At 36.4% G+C, this 7,490-nt stretch overlaps 1 long non-coding RNA gene across 1 annotated transcript; it reads right to left on the bottom strand.

Annotated features, from left to right (window-relative positions):
• Positions 1–4,397: 4,397 nt before the first annotated feature.
• LOC118766983 lies at positions 4,398–7,166 on the bottom strand. The gene is made up of 3 exons (XR_005002903.1): positions 7,132–7,166; positions 5,791–5,908; positions 4,398–4,443 (listed from the first exon to the last, which is right to left on the bottom strand). It is a non-coding gene; the product is annotated as an uncharacterized LOC118766983 (long non-coding RNA).
• Between the last annotated feature and the right edge of the window lie 324 nt (positions 7,167–7,490).

Below are 7,490 nucleotides of genomic sequence, written 5' to 3'. Positions count from 1 at the left end.
AAATAATTTCCACGCAACAAAACATTTAAACTTCGTATACTGGTAGAATGTGTTTATAAAACATCTTTTTCTCTTGGCTTTATTGAGACAATTCTATAGTTTGTAGGTTATTTGTTGTTTTTTCTTCTTCAATTTCTGCAATTTCAACCAATCAATGACATCTATTGAGGTAAAAACATTATGTGCCGTATGAATATGTCCCTCGTTTAAGAAACAGATTGGGTTTATTTACATTTCTGAAGAAATAAAGGTACCCTTCCCCCCACCCCAAACCCTAACCTAACTAACCCTAAACCTAAAACAGATCGATACCAGGGACATAATTATGGGTGACAATTTCATATGACACCGCAAGAAAAAACTGCCGTTCGAACCGCAAAGATTCACGGTACGTTCATCTCTTCGAATTCTGACGTTGTGCTTAGCAACAAGCTCACTGTTTCTTCAACAGAATATCTCATAACTCTGCTTAGCTGATTGGCGTTCCCCTCCACTGGATCCTTTGAAAGTTCTCAATTCCTCCTACCATAAATATATTCGGTAAGCGAGCAGGTTTATCTGTAGGAATTATTGTTACATACGTCAATGATGCTGAATCTGGCAACTGCTTTGCCAACAACGAGAGTTATCTCCAGCCTGAGCCGTCAACCATCATCACCTTACCCACTGACCGTTCGGTCCTGCAAACATAATTTTGAAATTTCTGCCACTCACTCTTGTTGCTTCGTAGAGGTCATTTACCTGCTGATCAACACTGTATTTGGTTGGATATACAAGCATATTAAAGTAGTCGGCAGGTTGGCTACAATTTATATATATTTATATATATATATATATTTAAATAGGTGAATGAATTATCTATGTTTATCGTAAGCATGGAAAATTCGTTGAACCGAAACCAGGGTAGCAAATTCACGTCAGAAACACGGTTGAAGCGACCTGTTCAACGGTAGAAACTCCGGGTTCATGTGCAGAAATTTGTGTGTTGTATATGAATAAATGAAAGAATGGAGTCGAACGAAGATGTTAGCAAAATTCCTTTACTCTCGACATATGTTTCGAAGACAACATGGTTTCATTCCAAATGACTGCCTACATGGTAAACAAAACGATAATGAGTGATTTTTAAAAAATCGTTAGAAGAATTGACGTCAAAGATAGATAGTAGGAAGAGAAGGGTTAAAGGAATAGTAGGTAGGGAAGAAGTGGAGTGGGAAGGGTACGTTGATTGAAAGAATGTTCGAAGGCTTGGGAAAGAATTTCGCTATTGAAGTGGAGTGGACCTTAAGCTAATTGTTCAAACCACAGTGACTATCGTTATCATAATCGACTTCTAAATGTTTCATGTTCTTGTCCCAGTTTGTATTTTTTTACATTTACATATATATATATATATATATATATATATATATATATATATATATATATATATATATATATATATATATCATATGAATTAGAGATAAAACCACTATTAGGCAACTCAAACTGTTTGAGTTGCCTAATAGTGGTTTTATCTCTAATTCATATTTTATATATTTATACTGTGAAATTTGATTTAATCCTAAATCTAATTTTTCCCTGTAAGTTTGGAGCCATACTCCCTAATTTTATCATTATAATATATATATATATATATATATATATATATATATATACAGGTACCAGAATTTAGTAAGGTATTATCCATATAAATCAAATGGGGCGATTATAATCACCCCATTTGATTTATATGGATAATACCTTCCATCTTATGCGCATAATCAGGTCTCTAATTTTCTCTAAATGTTTCATAGAGTATAGTTTCCTTAATGGCGTGTGTGAGTGTATAGACGTGTGCGGGTATGTCGCATATAGGCGTGTGTGTGCGCGTGCATAATTGTATGTGCGTATATAGACGTGGTTTACTCTTTGTATACTCCCATATGCCTTTTCTCTGTATCGTTACTCTGAACCTGCTTTTTTTCTCGGAGTTTTATCATGGCTACAGAATAATTCGCATAAAACATTAAGAGATAAATTCCTCTATTTATACATATATATATATATATATATATATTTATTTATTTGTATATATATATATAGAGAGAGTTAATCCAAACAAGAAAGCACAAAAAAACACAACAACGCGAGGACGTGGAACAAATATAGTATTATTGGACGCTCAGGAAAGAAGGAAAGAAGGAGAGCTTAAAGTTTCGACCGGAGCTCTTCATCGGAAACATTGGAGAAGGAAAGATCCAGAGAAGAGAAGATAGAGGAAAAAAAACCGCCAACGGTACACACACACACACACACACATATATATATATGGAACCATTGGAGGAGGTGGCCCGATATCTGATGATGAAAGGTTAGTGTCTTACAAAGAAATAGAGTAGTAGAAATAGGGTATTGCTATAGAGAAGCTCCATGGCTACCCAGTGAGAGAGAGAGACCAAGAATGAGAGCAGAAATAGGTGTGCTGCTGTAGAGGAGATATATGGCTATCCAGCCAGAGACAAGAACAAAGGAAAGAGAGAGAAGGAAACAGCAAAAGGGCAAGAGAGAGCGAGGGAGAGAGAGAAGGAGTAGGAAACAGCAAAGGTGAAAGACAGAGAGAGAAAGAGAGAGAGAGAGAGCAGGAGAGAGATGGTGAAGTACCAGTGTATATTTATCCGTAATTCTAAAGTTGCCAATTTTATTGCATTATTCTAGTCATAACTGGCATTACTATTAGCATCACAAATATTTTCACTATTTTTACTACTATCTTCATGATATTAATTTCATTTATTATAATAACTAGAACTAATATTATGCTGCTCCTACCATCATTAATACGGTAAATGCTGATGCGGAGAGTTGGCACAATCGTTACAACAACGGAACAAATGTTTATCGACATTTCTTGTCTTTTACCTTCTAAGTTCAAATATCTTCGATCTCGAATTTGTCTTTCACAGTTTCGGGGTCGAGAAAATAATAACCAGTTTAGAACTGGCTTAGATAGAATCGACTATCCCCTTCCACAAGATTTGGTCTTGAACCCATTGTAGAAAGGACTATTCCTGTAATTGTTAACATTATTACTATTACCACTACTGAGTCGAACGTCGGATATATCTTGAGTAGTTGTGTTGGTGTCACATCTGAAATACTTTCCATTCTCTCGCACATTATCTACCAATACATCGACTCCTGGTCTATGTGCAGCCTGTAGAGTATTTACATTGCAATTATAAATATTAGAAAAGAACTGTTGAGTAAGATTTTATTATTCCATTGGAGGTATATCTTATAATAGGGTAGTTGCGTAAGACACATTAACGATATGTCTATTAAAATGTTTTATGATATCTAATAGATTTACTGAAGAGTTTATCTAATGCAGCGAAGAAAGCGGAAGCAATCAGAGGGAATACATCAAGTTTAAATACTGGATATATCATTTTTTCTGACGTAATCCTTTACCGATTTTACTATTCTTGTTTTCCCTACTGTGTGCAATGTTTTGCTTATACGTTACACCACTACCTAATGTTTTCATACAGCTGCTAGTTGTAGTTCCGTTACTTAAGTATTTTCGCTCCTTATAATTTCTTAACATCCCTCAATTTCCATCATTCCCCTCTCTTGCTATTACTTATAGTCAAGGTAGCGGGTTCGAATAGTTAGGTTCTCATAGTAGGGCACATGTCCTATATATACATACGTGTTTCACCAATCACGCTTATTGTTAATTATATCCTCATTTATTCCGTCTCCAGACCTACACCTTTGTCTACCAATTGTAGTATTCAAGTGTTCAAGCAAGAAGGGCTGTTAACTGATTCACTACTTTGAATATAACTAATTTTTCTACATATTTCACTCTAGCGAGTGCTACCTTATAATGACCCGCATTCGACGCAGACCAGCTCGATATTATATGCGAAACTATCAATAATAAAGATTATAAATGCACAGGGATGATTTGAGAATCTATCAACATTAAAATTAACGTTTGGCTTATGCTAAGCTGCATAAAATCCTACATTCAAGCAAGCTACATCTATAAAGTTAGCTGATCTGTAATTTGATTCCATTGGGATTGATTGACCAAAATTTTCAAAAACTTTACACGTTTTCCTATACCATCTTAGTTCCGCTACACTATACCTGTCAACGTAAAACAATGTCATTTCTCTTTATACTTCCCCTAACCTAGGGAAAATAGTTGCTGTTGCAAAACGATAGAAATTGTGTACTTATATGCGAAAAATTGTTTTATTATATCTTTCTAGATTCATGTGTATCAGAACATATGTACCCATATACACACAAACACACATTAAGGTATGTTTTTAATATCAGAAATCAACAAGCACTAACTGCAGAAGGAACACAATATATAGTATGGAGTCAAATATTTATTTCCGGAGAAAACGTGAGTTAATTTTCGGTTGGAAGTTTCGAAATAACCTGTAAAAAAGAAAGCATTGCCAACTTAGAAAGAAATTATACGTGTATGTATGTATGTATGTATGTATGTATGTATGTATGTATGTATGTATGTATGTATGTATGTATGTATGCATGTATGCATGTATGTATGTATGTATGTATGTATGTATGTATGTATGTATGTATGTATGTATGTATGTATGTATGTATGTATGTATGTATGTATGTATGTATGTATGTATGTATGTATGTATGTATGTATGTATGTATGTATGAATGTATGTATATATGAATGTATGTATGTATGTATGTATGTATGTATGTATGTATGTATGTATGTATGTATGTACGTACGTATGTATTTAACTTCAGCCAGCGCTTCACGACTGGTGTTGCTTAAATACGGATCCATAATTTAGAGGTTTGGTAAAAGTGATGATCGAATAAGTATCAAACTTAAAAATAGGTAGTGAGGTCTCTTTGTTCGACAGTTTAAGCTGGTAGCCAAGCGTGGTCGCAGTCCAATGACTGAAACAAGTAAACAAGATTATCTACGCCCGTGAAAACATGGGATGTTCAGTAATCGAATGCTTTTGCTCGATGAATGTTTATATAAATATTAAAGAAGAATGACCATAACGATGAGTTTAGAATAAAACCAATGCAGTAAGCTGTTATGATGTGGTGTTTTCCATATCTATAATGTGTGGTGCCTCTTGTGACTGTAGCTTTTGTATCTACTATAGTGGCCATTTTCTGGTATCGGATACAGTTTATCTCTTCTATACCCGAGTAGTAATACATCGCTTCGTCTATCGTGCTATTGCTGATAGCTCTGCAAAACAGCCTCTTTGAGCCGCCTACCATCACTATTGACTCGAACTCGAATATAACCCTTAACTGACACTTAACTCCAACAGAGAACTCGTGCAACGATTCTACAACGGCTGATAGACGACTACCCGTACTGGTTGACGTCGTCGCACTTTATAGTGGCTGAATCATACCATTTGTCCCGTGGGAGGGGTATACCATTTCCACTGCGACATAATCGCAAACTTAATCAATAATATTATATAGAAGAACGGCGGCGAGCTGGCAGAAACGTTAGCATGCGGGCGAAATGCGTAGCCGTATTTCGTCTGCCGTTACGTTCTGAGTTCAAATTCCACCGAGATCGACTTTGCCTTTCATCTTTTCGGCGTCGATAAATTAAGTACCAGTTACGCACCGGGGTCGATGTAATCGACTTAATCTGTCCTTTTTTGTCCCCTCTGTGTTTAGCCCCTTGTGGGTAGTAAAGAAATATATTATATAGAAGAATAACAAAATCAAAGGAACGAAAATGAAAAATACAATACTAACCACTTTTTGATTCTGCTGGGGCTTGTTTTCCGAAATCCTTAATGAAAATGGCCAATAACAAGCAGTGTTGCTGCAAATTTCAAAATCTTAGTAATAATATTTGCATCATATAATTTATCTGTAATAGAAAGAAAAAAAAAGCCCGTTTCATTTTAATTTTGGTACAAGACCAAAAACTTTGGTGAAGGTGGACATCGATTACATCAACTCCAGTATTCAATTGGTGCTTATTTCATTGACTCTGAAAGAATGAAAAGTAAAGTCAACTTCGGTGGCATTTTAACGCAGAAAGCCGGACAAAATGCCGTCAAGCATTTGTTACGGCGTGCTCATGAATCTACCAGCTCGCAGCCTCAGAAACAGTAATCAGGGATAATGGAGATTTACATAAACACATGTAAACAATAAATAATCAGAAGAAAATCAAAACAACAAAATTCCCAATTAAAAGGGAAACGCTACCCAAGTAACCTCACAGTAACCAAGTAACCTCACAGTAACCAAGTAATCCTGAGTCACCCTGTTACCAGGAATACTGTTGTGTTTCTCTCTCCTCCATGCTTCTGTAACTACATGGGCACGCTTAGGTTACGACAATTCACTCGAGCCATTCTTGCTATATTCATCCACGGTGTAACAGTTTTACTGGGAGGAAGGACCTTGCACTCCACGCTCACTTTTCTTTTAAACTTGAAACGTCAATGAAGGTTTGGTCTCTTTCTCATTAATCGCATCATCTTTCACATGCAATGTGCATCAAGGGCAAGCGCAGCTGAGGGGAATATCATGCCGGTTCATTTTATTACGAATCGGCAATGTTATTCTGTAGCACTGCCAGGCAAGGAATTTTTGTAAATTATCAATGGAACCCGGCGCAAATCTTCTTCGAAAACGACTAGGCAGTTGGCCTTCATTGACACTCAGAGATTCCTAGAGGATGTTGTCACTTTTACTCTCCACCAATTGTGTGTAGATGGTCTCGGTACAACGTCCACTAAGACCAATACCCTGCTGACAGAGGTGTGAGCGCCTGATGTCACACTAGGTGTCAGATACCCTGCATAGGTCTATGCTTGACCCAAGAATGTCGTGTATATATTTGTGTGCGCGCGCTGTCGGTGTGTATGTGTGTGTGAGTGTGTGTAGCGTGTGTATGTATGTATGTATATATGTGTATATTAGTGTTTGTTCCCCACCATCACTGGAAAACCAGTGTTGATTTGTTTACGTGCCCACAACGTATCAGTTCGGGAATAAGTACGACAAAGACTATTAGAAAATAGCCCAGCATGGCCACCATCCAGTAACTGAAAGAAGCAAAAGTTAGAAGATAAAAGATACCTGCATTGTCTCTGATTGCTTTCTGCTCAGTACCTAGAAATAAAAATTAAAAATTATAAACAAAATAATATATAGAAACATAATATTTATGTTTTTATCTTAGTTTTCAATGCAGTTTTGTTTTCCAAATTGGAAATGAAATCAAAATGTTTATCATTCAAAATGTGACCGCGTGTGTACCGTTGGCGATTTTTTTCCTCCGTCCTCCCTTCCCTGGATCTTTCCTTCTCCTATATTTCAGAGGAAGAGCTCCGCCCGAAACGTTAAACCCTCCTTCTTCCCTTCCTTCCTGAGCGTCCAATAATACTATAGTTGTTCCACGTCCTCGCGTTGTTGTGTTTTCTCTTTGTGTTTTTATG

Source organism: Octopus sinensis, linkage group LG18 (assembly GCF_006345805.1).
Source record: "Octopus sinensis linkage group LG18, ASM634580v1, whole genome shotgun sequence".
Classification (NCBI taxonomy): Eukaryota; Metazoa; Mollusca; class Cephalopoda; order Octopoda; family Octopodidae; genus Octopus; species Octopus sinensis.
Note: the sequence above shows the minus strand (reverse complement) of the source record. Positions and strands in the feature narration are given on the sequence as shown.